General features: G+C 32.3%; 3 long non-coding RNA genes across 3 annotated transcripts; 1 reads left to right on the top strand and 2 right to left on the bottom strand.

The window, feature by feature from the left end:
* Nucleotides 1-3,001: 3,001 nt before the first annotated feature.
* On the bottom strand, nt 3,002-3,405 carry LOC111717367 (uncharacterized). The gene is made up of 2 exons (XR_002768765.1): nt 3,248-3,405; nt 3,002-3,079 (listed from the first exon to the last, which is right to left on the bottom strand). It is a non-coding gene; the product is annotated as an uncharacterized LOC111717367 (long non-coding RNA).
* A 4,540-nt stretch (nt 3,406-7,945) lies between these two features.
* On the top strand, nt 7,946-8,523 carry LOC111717371 (uncharacterized). Its single transcript, XR_002768766.1, has 2 exons — nt 7,946-8,067; nt 8,319-8,523. It is a non-coding gene; the product is annotated as an uncharacterized LOC111717371 (long non-coding RNA).
* A 5,442-nt stretch (nt 8,524-13,965) lies between these two features.
* On the bottom strand, nt 13,966-14,587 carry LOC111717366 (uncharacterized). Its single transcript, XR_002768764.1, has 2 exons — nt 14,443-14,587; nt 13,966-14,177 (listed from the first exon to the last, which is right to left on the bottom strand). It is a non-coding gene; the product is annotated as an uncharacterized LOC111717366 (long non-coding RNA).
* Nucleotides 14,588-16,384: the final 1,797 nt, after the last annotated feature.

Genomic DNA, 16,384 nt, shown 5'->3' with positions numbered 1-16,384 from the left:
ATCCTATACTAAACAAAACTATCATCAGCAATGTTAGTGCAAATATGATCTAAAATGGTTGCTGAATTGTGATTTATTCTAGTAGGAAGAGTTATAAGAGGCAAAAAACTATTCTCAAGAAGCGTATCTAAATAAGTCTCTGTGTCACTATGCAATGTATGTTTTAGAAGGTTATTATTCATATCTCCTACTAAGACTACATCCTGCGCATTTCTTGAAGTAGGATCAGACCTAATTTTTGAAAAATTTCTCTTATTGTTTGCTTAAAATATTTCACGTCTGCATACGGAGCAGTGTTAGGCCTGTAAATGTTACCTACAACTGTATATTTATTCTTCCCATTTTTAATCTTAATAAATTGTGATTCAAAAACGGGAGGTAAGAAGATAGAAATTGAATTAATCGGTTCAAAACAAAGTGATTTCTCAACCCAGAGTCCTACTCCTCCCCTGCATTACTATTAAAGATATAAAAGTGAAAACATGAAAACATATTAATAACTTTTGTTTCAAGGGATCTAAACACCCCTTTAGCTAGGCAGCATAATACAGTTCAAAATATTCACACAGGCTGGTTTTTTGCACAGGCTTATTACTTTCTAATACTTCTAAAATTCATATTTTCTTGTCCATTGTCATAAATAAAGCATGATATAAAAAGTTTATAGTGTCGTAACTTTTACATAAAATCCAAACTATTGGGATCCCAAACGATTATTAACTAATGTTCAAGATATTGGGATTAGGCTTGGTTTGGGAATAAGGTATATGAATGAGATAGAACCAATTGGAAGTAGGTAGAAAATTTTTGGAATTGGAAAGGATATCAACTAAAGAGGAAGTTGGGATTGGGATGGAAATCAGCTGTAGAGAAATTTGGGATTGGAAGATTTGGGATTAGGAATCAATGAGAGCTAGGATGAAAATAAGGGTTGTTATATTGGTAGTTAGAGTGATTGGAAAGATTGGGCAAAGGAGTAGATGTTTTTTTAAGAAACACTGTATTGAAAGAGAATAAGCAAAATATTGAAGTTTAGTATAAAGATACCGATAGGATAAAATATGTGTGTGTAAAACTATAAGAGAATAAGTGATTTAGTGGATAAAAATGTTAAAATGGAATGAAGACGACATCTTGGAAAGGATGAACGTATTATTGTCAAGTTAAAATAAAAGAGTGAAAGGGATATAAAAATCATCTTTAGAATCATTCAATAATGCAACTCAAACTAGTTTGTAGATTAGTATTTTTTACATGTTTTGTCAATGTTATTTAAGAATTTAAAAAAATGTTTCTTCTGCTGATTGAAACAACAGGTAAAATATTACAAACAACTTATACGCTCTTTTTAAAAATTTACACCATAAAAATGTCTTACCGGTATCACATGAATCCTAAAGTATTCTTCTACAATACTGCACTTTCGACTCAACTACCAAATCTAGCCAGGCCATTTAAGTCAAAATAAGTATTGATAAATATTGCTTTATATTGAGCAAATTCCTTAGATTGAATGAACCAAGTTCAATAAATGGGTACTGAAACAGAACTGTAAAATCAATGGATGAATCAACTGAATGAGTGTTTAAAGATGGGATTGAAGATTCTACAGCTGCATTTAACACAACATCTTGCGGAGCTCACACTTTTTATTTCGGCTATGTTTTAGTTCTAATCATTGCAATCATTATAATATCCATAGTTTCTTTGTTGTGGTTGTAGAATGTTTTACAGCAATACTGGAACTCCCATTGACTTGGTCTTGTATATACCAAGTAGAAGATATGCCAACGTATAAAGCAGAAAAGATTCTGCATTTAATATTTGCCAAATCAAACTGAATTTAAATTTTTAACAAAAATATTTAGTAGAGTCAGAAGCATTTCTAAGGATTATTACATTATAGTTTTTAATTCTTTTCCTTCAGTACAAGCACAGAATTCAGAATATTGGGAAGTACTGGATGGTTCTGAGTGTTACTGGGGGTACTGGGGAGGACTGGCTGATACTGAGGGTTACTGGTGGGTACTGCGGAGTACTCAGGTAACTGCAGGATAACACCCAACAGTACATCCGACAGTACCCTTCAGTAACCCTGGCCTCAGTACCTCCCAGTACCCCCTAGAAACCCCCTAGTACCCCCGCGTACCCAACAGTACCCCACAGTACACCACAGTACCCTAAAGTATCTCAAAGTTTCACTCAGTACCCCCAATTTCCTCCAGTGCCCCTCAGTCTCTGTAGCAGCACCTCCACACAAATGAGATTATAGCATATATAGAGTGATGATATATGCTAATCCTTTACCAATTGTACAGGCCATGTACTTCACTAGCTAAGATCCAGCCCCCCCTGCCCCAACAGTACCCTGCAGAACCCCTCAGTTGCACCCAGTACCTCTTGTATCTCAAAATTTCTCCTGTATGCACCTAGTCTTAATAATTGAAAATGATATTTTTTCAAAGCTAGAATGAACATTTTTTTAAAGTTAGTTTTACCAGGGTATTTCTAGATAAATGCATCAGGGTTGTAGAAAAGTTTGAGGTTTAAATAGGTTTAATATGTAATACTATAATTTAATTTACCAAAATTATACTACAACCCTTAAACTATCATACAGGGATATTCTTAGGTTTTAAACATACCAGGGAATATTTTGACACCTTCTTTTATTCTTAAAACATTTAGTGAAAGAAAATTTCTATCTTTAGTCACTTTTGTCTTTTTGGCACGTGCCATATTAGAACAATAAGATTTGTATGCAATATTATAGAATAATATTGTTTTAAACAAAAACAATTTATTAATTTATCTTTGATATATTTAAACTATGTATATAATTTTGCATTTTAAAATACATAAATGTAAATATGCATGTAAAGTAAATAAAATATTAAATTCATGGTCCATATTTTGTCCATCATTAATATTCTACCGTCTTTAAGGAAATCGTGAACATAGTCTTGCTATATTTGTGAACTGCATGATAGTAAACGCGTTTGGTGCATCCGGATCAGCTGGTGGGCTAGGATCTGCGCAAACTAAATTTAAGTTCTGACAACACTGAGCACTCATAGGTCTGAAAAGATTCAAGTAGTTTTAATTTTATCGTCAAAAAACCAACCAAAAACATATCAAATTTTACTTTTTATTTTAGATATCAACCAAAAAATCAATGATAAAAAAATCTTACTTTTTTTCTTGAATAGGCTCATTCTTATTAATTTCAAAACTCAAAAATTCTTACGTATTTGGTGTTGGAAGTCTGCACGGTGCTCCGACTGTAGAAATGCACTGCTGCTGCGGAAATAAGAAGGATTGTGTTGAGTTGATGAGGAGAAGGATGGAGAGGATTAGAAATACAACCTTCATCTTGCAGTTGATCAGATCAGAATACAATTTCAGTTAAAGATACTCCAGCATTTATGGGAATTAAAACTAATAAAAAAGGCAAAAAAATATATGTTATTTAAACGCCATTTCCTAACGCAATAAAATTTCTATAAAACACACCAACTGTGAATGGATTCATAATCTATATAAAAAAGTTGAGTGCAAAAGCTTAATTATTTACATTTCCGAATGCAATAACATTCAGGAATAAATACATACTCTTATAATTTACAGGAATTATACTTTTACTAATAAATGCAGCTGGTTGTAGCAAAAAGAATGTAAACATGAGATTCTTTAAACTTGCAATGCCAATATGTTGTACATTACAAATGATTTAAAGTTCTGAATTTAGACATAATGACATTGTTCATTGAAACTACGTTTTCGGTTTTCAATGAATTCTTAAACATGATTACCTCAAGTCTCGCAACATACTTACATTCTTTAAACTTGCAATGCCAATATGTTGTACATTACAAATGATTTAAAGTTCTGAATTTAGACATAATGACATTGTTCATTGAAACTACGTTTGCGGTTTTCAATGAATTCTTAAACATGATTACCTCAAGTCTCGCAACATACTTAAATTATGCTATAAAATATGGTCAGAAATAGATTAATTGTATTCTATTCTCTTTAATCCTTTAGATACGTTCATTAAAACTTCAACTGTGCAATAAATACGCAAATCCTGGAAATGCGATTAAACTATTCCATGTTCGTAGAAAGATATGACTCTGTCATATCTATATTGTGATTGTCTATTTCGTATATATATTAACCAACTGTGACTTGTAATTACATTTAAATAACCCATTTCTAAATGCAATATACAGTTCAGTTGACTAAGACTCTGCTTTTGATTAAGTTATCAGAAGCCTAAGTAAGCTTGTCTGGGACTGCTTGTTCCTCGTTGAATTATACGAGTTGATATTATCTTACCTCATCTATGAACACTCAAGGCCAGGTTGCTTCTGTCTCTGGCCGCCTCTGTCCTCCTTACCTGTACTTGAATTTGGCGGAAGGATGGCATTCAGTCCTCGTTGAATTATATGAGTGGAATTGCCTGTGTGGCATTTAGTGTTGCCTGTGTGGCATTTAGCATTGCCTGTGTTACATTTTAAGTTGCCTGTGTGGCATCTAGAATTGCCTGTGTGGCATTCAATTCGCTTGTGTGGCATTTAGCATTGCCTGTGTGGCATCTAGAATTGCCTGTGTGGCATTCAGTATTGCCTGTGTGGCATATAGCGTTGCCTATGTGGCATTGAGATATTGCCTGTGTGGCACTTGGATCCGGCCCTGTTTGATTGAAGAGCCAGTCCTGGATAAGAGTGTTTAGAGGATAGACCTGAGATGGAATTTAAAGAATTTGAGCCGCGGTTTAAATCCGCCAAAACCCGGTTTAAATTTAGCGCTGGATTAAATCTTGAAACATTTGATACAATTTTAAGTGAAACCAACCATATTTGAGCCGCGGGTTAAATTTAAGCCACTGCTCAAATTCTTTAAATTCGGTCTCTGGATAGATACGTCTCGAAAAATTGTACTGGAGTAAGGGTATTTTCTACATGGTTACTTGCCTCTTACTTACAGAGTTTCTTTACTTACTTTCTTCAGATTATATATCAAGTTTTATTGTAAAAGAAAAGTGATAAAGCAGATTTGGGTTGATAGAACCATCTTTGCCAACTATTGAAGAATCAAAGATATGATTAAAAATGATAGTTTCTTATTTCCGGTCAATGTAGCGTAAATTAACATTAAAGTGAACCTCCATTTAAAGAGGGGCATTCTCGATTCACAATGGGACCTTTATAATGTGGAAGTTTACGTCGTTTTCCTAACTTGACAAGTTTTAATCCTGATAATTTTTTGGTACAATTCGCAATAAATCCCTTTAGTTTCATACCATTAATATGTCTATGATGTATAAATAGTGAATTGGGCCAAGGATTTCAAAAATACGGTCAACATTGGTGTACATTTACTCAGTGCGCGTGCACGCCGCAAAAAATTGCAATAATGTGTGCAAAAAATAGGTTGTATACCATTTAAAATGTTTTCGAGGCCTAGTGTTTTAAAAATGCGACCAAGATTTTCACACACTTACCCGGTGCGCGTGCACTCCAAAAAAAATTGCAAAAATATGTGCAAAATGCATTTTGTATAGCTAGCTTTAAAACTAAATATTTTTATTTTCTGTAGTTTTTCAAGATAATGATTGAATTACATAATATATATTTTATATATCACTTTAGTTTAGAAAGGAATTTATATCTGTGAATTTAATGTAGGTTACTAGTTCGTAACCAAGTCATGAGATAAAAGTTTTAAATTTGATCGTGTCCCTGTTTATATATAAACAACAGACACATTTGAAAGAATTCATAAGTTGTAATAATAACGACATCTTCAGAAATACTGTGAGTCGACTTTTTTCGTGTAAAAATGCCAGAGTTTGGACATCATGTAAAACAATGACGACATTCTTCAAGATACATTAAAAACTTAAATGTAACATATTTAGAATGAGATCTTAAGAAATACTGTGAGTCGTCGTTTTTGGAGTAAAAATAACATATTTTGGACATAGTGTATAACAATGACGATATTCTTCAAGATATTTAAGAAATCAAAATGTAACATATTTAGAATGACATAGTGCAGACATAGTCTGTACTAATGACGACATTTTTAAAACAGGAATTCAAAGCTGTACATATTCAGAGCTATACTTCTGACGACATTGGTTGAACAACTGTGGGTATGCGTTTTTCGAGTATTATTACATAGATCGGTCTTGTTACTGACGACATTCTTTAAAAGAATTTATGAAATTGAGAATTAACATAATTTCAAAGGGCTTTTATCAAAAGAGGAGATGCTTTTCGATAATTAAAATGTCATCTTGAAGTATACAAGTGGAAAAAAATAGCACAATGTGGGAGCTTTTTTATAATATATTTGAAAATTTTGTAAAGTGGAAAAAATAGCACGATGTGGGAGCTATTTTATAACATATTTGAAAATTTTGTAAAGATTGGTTTAAACCCGGTCATTAGCCAGAGAATCTGGCAGAATTTGTAACTGTTCACATCGATCTCTATAGATTGGAAGGATATTGACTGATCATCGTCTAGAGTAGTTTAACCGTTTATGGTGGTTATACCAGGTAATGATAGATTCATGAATTTATTTTCTCTTTCTTTCATTCTTTCCTTCTTTCCTTTGGTTCTTTAGTCCGAGTTGTTAATTATTCGCCATCAATTAGTCCTGTTTGAAAATTTAATCATATTACAAAATGGGTTCTCATTCGTTAAATTTTTTTTCTTGACACAGATTGTTTTTCAACGTAGTTTATATCCTGTGTGCCCAAATATGGCACTAAGCAACAATTTATTACATGCAAAAGTTTGGATTCCTTAAAATAATTTGTAATTTGTAAGTTATATAGGATAGAAATACGAGGATAAACCTGTAAATTATTTAGGGTAGAAATACAAGAACAACCTTGTAAATTTTCTAGGATAGAAATACGAGAACAAACTTGTATAACTAACTTGGATACAAACAAAAAAACAGACAGATAAGCTTTGTATATTTATAACATGAAAGTTTAAATTGTTATTAGAAATTTATTTTTGTTAATATTAATGACATATATGAATGGCAACTACCTAATTTACCGCCTGTTTTTAAAGAGTCCTCACCCCACCTCTCTTGAAGTTGGAAGGGAAGGGAAGAAAGGGAAGGGAAGGATGGAATGGGATAGGGAGGGGAGGGATGGGATGGGATGAAGTGGGGAGGGATGGAGAGGGGGGGATGGAGAGGGGGGGGATGGAGAGGGATGTTGATTGGGAGGGATGTTGATGGGGAGGGATGGGATGGAGAGGGATAGGATGAGATGGGGGGAATGTTGATGGGGAGGGATGGGATTGAATGGGATGGGGAGGGGATGGGGGGGATGGGGAAGGGATGGTACGGATGGGATGGGATGGGGATGCATGGGATGGAGATGGGATGGGGAGTGGACAGATGGTTAGGGAATGGGACCGTAAATCATATTTTTATTATAAAGCACATGCAGATATGTACAGGTGCAAAATATTTTTTTACATACATAATAAAAAACGCAAAGACCCTTCCCCCTTTCCCAGCCTTTTTTGGGTGGGGCTGGACACGTATCAACTCTTTCAAGCAGTTTTGTTAACGGTTTGTTCCAAGCGTTGAAAAAGAATTTAGGTAGCCATTAGTTTTTAGTTTAGTTTAGCCGTTCATTTCTTTAAGGGTATTTTACGTTGTTTTTAAGTTACCGTTAGTTAACAATCTCAATTTTATGAACAAGTGATGCATATATTCGGCATGCTCACAAAAATTATTTCTCTATAAATGTGAGTCTATTTACTGCTGAATATTTTATGGCATGCGGAAATGATATGATGTAAAATAAAAATTCTTTCTCAATTAAACATTTTATTTGTTTCGTTTTCCATAAAAGCTGTTGTATCTCTGTCTGAAAATGTATTGTAGTCTGATCAACTGCAGGATGAAGGTTGTATCTCTAATCCTCTCCGTTCTTCTCCTCATCAATTCAACACAATCCTTCTTATTAAACTTCCAACAGTGCCGTACTGCAGGAAATCCATGTTCTCTACCGCTTGCTACAACGTAAGAATATACTTTTTTTGGAAAATGAATAAATACGAGTTGGTTTAGTTTCAGGTCATGTTGGTTGATAGTTGCTTGCTTACAATCAATATTACAATATAATTTTTTATTAACAAAGGAAACAACTAACGAACAAATAAATTGTCTGTCATATTTTAATCTGTTAATAATTGTTTGTCATTTTCATTAAATAAATATTCAAAAAAAGTATAAAAATAATGAAATTTTTAGTAGTATATTTATCTCTTTAGAACGTTTTCTGGGCAATGCTGTCAAAATTTGAACTTAGCATGTACAGATCCAATACCACGAACTATAACAAGGAGCTACAATCAATGGCTGAATTTAAACAGAACATGCCAGTAATACAGATGAAGATGAAAGATATTGCTGATGGATAATATTTGAACAATAAAATAATGTAAACTAGAATAATAAAAATGTTCTATTTTTTAATCATTTATATTTCCTGATCAGGTTATTTTAAAGCACATTATTTTTCAAGAATTTTTTTAACGTTAACCGCTTCAAATTTTTAGATTTCTATTTCTATTTCATTTATTTTCTTTCAACTGCTGGAATAAAAAATTTTATGGAACTGTTTCTTCTTTCAATTAATTGGTTTTAAATAACTTTTAATTTCTTTCACACTAGCTTAAGAATTCTTTTTCCAGAGGTTACAGTTGAAAAAAAACAATTTTGCATAAAAAATTTAGTCCCCTTAATAGAAGAACAAAAAGGTTGTAAGAAATGTGCAATTTAAGCGGTTTAGAAATTAATTATTTTGTAAAAAAAGCTAAATTTCATCTGCTAGAAGGAAAAAAAGGTTGCAAAAATGAATCCTATTGGTTGAAGACAAAAAAACCTATATGTAAATGTGTAAGTGCAGTGATTGGAGAAAAAATAATTCTTTTTAAACAAGTGAAACCCAGTGGTCGAAAGTATGAAAGTTCTGTAGTAAGTGTTTTTGTAGTGAAAGCAAAAAGTTATTAAAATTTGTGGGCAACTGGAGCTACAGCTAAGATTACTGTGTAACAGATACTACACGGGAGCATGCTCAATGAGATATTGAGTTAAATATAGCTTCCTTCACCGTGACAAGACGTGAGTGTGTGTGTGTGCGCTCGGTCATCTGGCACTAATTATCTATAAGTTCATGTATAGATAGTTCAGTCAACAATTTATACAGGTTGTATAAATTGGCTGGTAGGAAAAATGCAAACCATGAAAAACCTCCAAGGGCTACTAACTCCAAGGAAAATAACAAGTCAGAAAATCACCCAGAAATAGAAATTGCTGCCCTAGATTCTATTCTCAAAAACCTGTCCGATCTAGGAATTGGTTCTGAGACTGATATACAACCTGAAAAATCTAGTTTTGGTACAATTCTAAACCATTTAGTTGAAATTGTGGTTATACTGAGCAAGGAGATATCAGAGCTCAAACAACAGAAGCAAGAAGNAATGTACAATGTACATTGTTTTTATCTGCAATTCTCATTCGTTTATAGTGGGCCAACCAATTAAAACAACCTACTCTGGTTAGGCGGGTCCAAACTACATAGTAAATTGTGATTTTTTATTTGTATTATCTCGTGCTTTGTAGTTGAATAAAAATATGAAATAATATGAAATCCGGAACAGGAGCAGCAAAACCGAATATGGAGTTTAGGAAGTTGCTCGGGCGGAAATCAAACTATCACAGACGAGCTACAGTTCTCAGATACTAGGACAGCAAGCTTAGCCAGAATAAACCACAACAGATGTATCTTAGATCCAATAAACTGTGAAAACATATTTATTTCTACTTTAAAGAACGAATTATTATTGAAGAGAGAAAAATCAGTTTATTAAACAGCACCAGGTTCTGAGCACCTGAGGGAGCAAATTTTTTAAAGCCTGAGGATATCTCAGCTTTTGTAATTGAGATAGAACATTAAACATTACATTTGTAACGACATCAATTACACTGTTACAGAGTTTTCTGGTTCTCACTGTAGAAAAAGAACTAATTTTTTATGATACAAATCTTACGATTTTAATCGAAAACAGTTTCCATTTTAATGTTCATCCAATGTGAACAAATGAAAATACACGAAAAAATGCTAAATTTTATGAAATTTTCTTATCGTGAAAATGCGAAAATATTTTCGCAAAATGCAAAAATTTTGCGAATTGCAAAAATTTTGTGAAAACCATGAGTTTTATAGCTGCAAAAATTAATTGCTCTAAAGAACTCGTGGAATACTCTGCTCCGTAGTAGATTTTATTTTGTGTTTTAAGAAGAAAGATCTTAACGGCCGAGTCTTTTTTGATGATTTTCGCAATTTTTTGTTTCGTTTTTTTGCAAAATTTCCATTTTTTCATGAAATTTTTGCATTTTTTCACTAAATGTTTGTATTATTTTTTCATGAAATTTTCGCATTTTCTGTTCCTCAAAAAAAAATTCACAAAATATTTGCTTTTCCTTTAAGCTGAAAACCCTACACCTTACCAGCCAGGATAAAGATATATATAACAATCTTTATATAGGATGGATCAAAAGAGTTGGCGGGTTAGTGAAAGCTATTAAGTCAATGGTGTAGCTAGGGGGGGGGGGGGGCAAACCAAGTTTAGTCCTCCCCTCAACCCCTCAGCATATTTCACCCCCTCTAGCCTCCCCCCTCTCACTTGACTCCAGCATGAACATGAATCGATTGTGGACTATTTTTATCAAATTTTGCTAAAAATGATAAAAAAAGAAAAAAATGTTCATTTTCATTAGAATTTCTAACTTTTTTCTCATTTTCAACTCAAAGACAGTCAGTCATTCTTAATGTATTCTCAAAAAAACCTGTACATATATATATTGCTTCTCATGATTTATACAATACATTTATCTTTTAAGGTTACACAAGAACAACAAGAAATATGATAAGGATTATATAAACTATTAGGACTTTTGTAGACTATAAGAGGAAAAAATGGATAAGCCCCTTACTGGCAAACAAGGACAGAGGGACTTCGATCAGAAAGACTATTAGTATTTTGTATTATGGACAGACAAAAGTACCGCCAGAACTGCTAGTAGACACATATATTTAGTGATTACAAATAAAATACTGCAGACTGTAATAAAGGACTTTATATACATAGTGAATATGACAGGGATTAACAGACACTAAGAAATACATGAAAAGCCAATTTTTGGAGCCTTACTTATATCATTTATTTTAAAGCTGTTGGAACTTGGAAGTATATTTATATATGTACAAAGTACACCAGAACATGCCATAAATATAATAAGAATTTGGTATATTATTGAGCACGGATCCAACCCTTCAACAATTAAAAAATACTGTTTTTTTACTTCAAATCCTGAAAACTGCGCTTTCTCTTTGAAAAAATATTTGACAGGAGGATCCAAAAAACATAATATTCGGAAGGAACAGCTCAGAAGGAGACTTGTCAGAGGTCTGGTGAAGCAAACTTCTGCAGAAACCAAGACAATCCTCAACATGTTTTTAGGCCAAAAGTAGAATTTTTCGGTAATGATATGGCTAATCTTAAATATTTGTTCTCAAATACCTCTAAATCATGTTGCTTAACCCTTTCAGCCCTTGTTTCAAAATTTAGGGGTTAAATTTTGAGGAATACAGGTATTTTTCAAGTGCTTTTCTAATCCTACCAAGCATTTTTTTCCATACTGAGCTGAAAACTTAAAATGATGGATATCAAGATTAATGCTTAAACTCCTGAGCTGAAAACTTAAAATGATGGATATCAAGATTAATGCTTAAACTCCTGAGCTGAAAACTTAAAATTATGGATATCAAGATTAATGCTTAAACTCCTGAGCTGAAAACTTAAAATTATGGATATCAAGATTTATGCTTAAACTCCTGAGCTGAAAACTTAAAATGATGGATATCAAGATTAATGCTTAAACTCCTGAGCTGAAAACTTAAAATGATGGATATCAAGATTAATGCTTAAACTCCTGAGCTGAAAACTTTAGAATGAGATATCCTTAATCCCGATCACTTAATCTAAGTATCCAATGGACACACTTTTGAAATTCTTCTTAAACCGTTCTTTCTTGGATACAGAAGAGAAAAATCTAAAACCAGTTTTTTAAATTATAGCGTCCCTCCTGCTTCTGTATATTAATCTTAAATGGCATGAAAAATTTAAAATTTATCGGCTTCATTTACGCGACTCTGATTGGTTGAATTTTATACACTTTTCAGGATACAAGTACTATACAAGATTAGTTTAGTCTCAATATTAAGAAAAAGAGAGGATAAAGCATCAATCTCGTTATCCATCATTCTAAAGTTTTCAGCTCTGGTTTTACTTAACCCAAGATTATTTTAAAACGCATTCCATATCCAAGAAAGAAGTTTGAAATTCAATCAATCAGCGTGTTATGTTAAGATGTACTCTTTAACTTTTGAAAAACTGGCTTTATTTCTGGTGTTGATGGTGTCATATCAATTGAACTAAACATCGATTGAACCAACGTAAGTTTTGGATTAATGTTTTTTAAAACTAACGTTTAAAATTACAATGGCCATAAAATGTGATAAAATATGTTTTTTTGTAAGTTCATATTAATATGATGAAATTTATATTTTTTAAATGCTTTAAAAGCCGGCTTGTGAACAGCTGATTTGAATTAAATCGGATATTATAATATAGTCCAATCGATATAGCATTGTATCTGCAATTTTTATCAAATGTAACTTTATACAGAATAGGGATATCCAAAAAAGAGGATTAAGAAGAAAATCAAAAGTGTGTAATTGGATACTCAGATTAAGCGATCGTAATTAAGGATATCTCATTCTAAAGTTTTCGGCTCTAGACTTTTAAGCCTTTTACTGATCCCTGTCCTTTTAAATTTAGCTCACCACGACTGGCTGTGCTTCTCTAAATCCTACATCTAGATCCTTACCAACATCTTTCTGCCTTTTTCCTGACCTCAAACACCCCAATAACTAGTCCCGATGGTATATCAGATATATGTTTTTTTTTAAATTGTGTTGCAGTAAAAAAAGATTTCTGGACAGTCTATTTTAATGTTTACATATATTTACTTTGCCCAAATATCATTTAGTAAACAAGGAAGAAAAGTATGTTTAAATTTTTTATGAGCCAAAAGTCATTTTCTAAACCAAAGGGGCCTAAATTCAACCCGCCGACTCTTTTTATCAACCATACATACTTTGCCTGTCTGGGTCTTTGTTTGCTGATTGTATCTAATAAACAGCAAAACGGCATAACCAATTGGGCCCAATTTTTGCATGGGACATCACATGACCCCAGGAAAGGTTTTTTTTTGCTAATGTTATATATCGTGCACAGAGAAGAGATAGAGCCATAATTTTTAACTTTATCAATTTATTTATTTATAATTTTTTATGAAACAAATAAATTGATACATGTATTTAATGCAGAATGCAGATACTTATTTTTCCAATCTTCTTGTTTCCTGGCTGTCCTGTTTTGCTCATTCAATTAGCTGAATACCCTCGCCCCCCCAGGAGGGTTAATATGCAGTTTCGACAGCTGATCAGGCAATTTGTAGTATTTCAATATCAGCTCTTGAGTTTCTATATTTATTCCAGTTGTTTTTGATATCGGCCATATGCAGGTTTATTGCTGACATTGTTGTATAATGAGAACTTCCCTTTGTCAGCTGCATTACATGTATCAGTGTCTTGCAGTAATTTAGAAAGAAATTAAAAGACCTATTAGCCTTAACTGCATTCGGCTAGGTTCAAGGTGATTTGGGTGTACCCCCTAGGAAATGAACACCCATGATACCAATGATGATCTCTCTCAGAAACTTTTGATTAAGATTCCACAGCAAAGCAGTTTCTGAGTTCCAAAATTAAAAGTTAAAATACTGTTACTGTTACTGCTTGAAAAATTTATTATTATTTTTAATAACATTATTTCTTGGCTCATGTTTCATGCAGCAGCAATAGTCTTCAAGGAAATGTCATGCATTGTCTTGGTCTTGCAAGGAAAGCAGCCGGAGTAATATCAACAACAGTAGGATCAGCTGGTGGATTGGGGTCAATGCACGCTAAGTTTAAGTTCTGACAGCACTGATTACTAATAGCTCTGAAAATAAGTACAGATAATTTTTTATTATTGACAAAACCTTTTACTTATTCCTTTCACTACCCAACGTAGCCCGCCCCCCCCCCACTCTTGTATACTCCCCGCCAACAAAAAAAAATTAAATATTTCTTTTTGTTAAATCTTTTTAGAAAAACATTTTTCTTTAAAATTTGAAAAGACAAAAATGTGTATAGGCTAAACAATTGCTGAATATTTGTTTCATCTGTAAAGTGAATAATAAATTTCTTGATATTATTATTCTTACGTGGTAGGAGTAGGAAGTGAACATGATGTTCCAGCAGTAAGGCATGACTGCTGGAAGAAGAGCGATCGTGTTGAGTTGATGAGGAGAAGGATGGAGAGGATTAGAGATACAACTTTCATCCTGCAGTTGATCAGATTAGAATACACCTTTACACATAGGTACACCAGCTTTTATGAAAATCAAAACCAATAAAAAAGAAGAAAAAAATTTAATTTTTACTCCATATCCAAATATAATAAAATTTCACGATAAATTCACCAGGTGTTATGGGGTTTAAAACCAATAAAAATGTTAGCGCAATGAAACAATTATTTACATATCCGTATACAATAAATAACCTGAATTTATAGGAATACAAATTATATTTTTACTGCAATGAAAAAAATAGATATTATTTTTCAGAACATAATAAGTTTAATAAATAGTTCAATGCTTTGTGTAGTTTTGTTCCAATTTTTAAGGTTATAAGCAATAGAATTAACAAAATCATTTGTTTTTCGAATTCTAAAAAGGAAAAATTAACAATTTTTTTCGTTTTGAAAATGTTTTAACATAAAAACAAAAACATTTAAAATCTTATGCATTTTTCAAATTTTCAATAAGATTCAGAATTTTTAATTAGCCAACAGAATTTTTCATCAATTAGGGTAAGTAGTAAATAATCAATGGTAGTAGTAGTTATTTATATCAAAAGTAATTAATTTCTCTAGGTTCATTGACTTTAAATGTTTACAATCATTTATGATTTAACAAGTGCTAAAAACTTTTTCCAACGCCCCTGTTACTTATTAGATTAGTGTAATTTAAAAACTAAAGTTAGGATTACAGAGCAAATGAGTTTTTATCAGATATGGTATAAGAAATTCATGTTAAAAGTTGTAAAGATCATGAAATTAATTTTAAACAATATAATCCTATAATTTTTTTATTTTTATGTTTTGCGCTTGCTTTTTTGTCTAATTTAGATGCATGTTGACCGAATTTTAAAATGCGTAATATAAAACATAAAATATAGTGAATACTGAATATGTGATAGTTAGATCTTTTATGAAATGTTTATACATTTCACTACATGCCTGTGCATAGAAACAAATAATAGGGGTTTTCTTAGCAAATACAAAAAAATACAATCATAACCTGAATTTACTAGTAATTCAATAAATCATATTAATTGAAATGGGTCTGCTTACAATGCATAATTGCTGTGCCTCATGTTTATTGGACTAAGTCATATCTTGTGTCCAAAAGTCAACTACCTATTCCAAAGTTTTCTGGTTATCACTGTACCCATTTTCGGAATCTGAAAAACAAGTAAGCTTTCTAGAACCAGAAACTGGTTTAATAAACTGCAAGATATGATTGAACCACGTAGACATAGTTCATCCACTTCTCTTCAGCTGATTCCGGCTCACAAGAGAAATGGTTGAACTATGTCTGCACTGTTTAGTGTTCAGCTACTTCTCCCTGTTCATCAAATGTGTTCCCAGGTGTTTATATTATATTTATTTTATTGGAGTCATGCATGTTACAACTTACAGAGATGCACTTTTTAATGTCTAAATATTTATATTTACATCAGTGCATAAAGATTTTATGAGCTACAAATTAAATAGATGCCTTTGTTGAATGACTTCATATTTGCCCCTAAACCTAGTTTTTAAAGTGTTTAAATATTTTATTGGGACTTTCCGTTTTCCAAATAGGATTTTCCAAAATATTAATGTAAATAACTGGAATTCCGAATTATTTAGCAATTATGAAAAACTATTGGAAATTGAAAAGATTCCGTTAATTTCAAGAAACTGGAAACTGGAATCTGAAAACTGGAAACTAACTGGAAACTAACTGAAAACTAGCTGGAAACTGGAAACTAACTGGAAACTGGGAAGAAATTTAGTCTTTGCTACAAACCAAAATTTTCTAATTCCTCTATCTTTAATTT

Source organism: Eurytemora carolleeae, unplaced genomic scaffold (genome assembly GCF_000591075.1).
Source record: "Eurytemora carolleeae unplaced genomic scaffold, Eaff_2.0 scaffold1414, whole genome shotgun sequence".
NCBI lineage: Eukaryota > Metazoa > Arthropoda > Copepoda > Calanoida > Temoridae > Eurytemora > Eurytemora carolleeae.
Note: the sequence above shows the minus strand (reverse complement) of the source record. Positions and strands in the feature narration are given on the sequence as shown.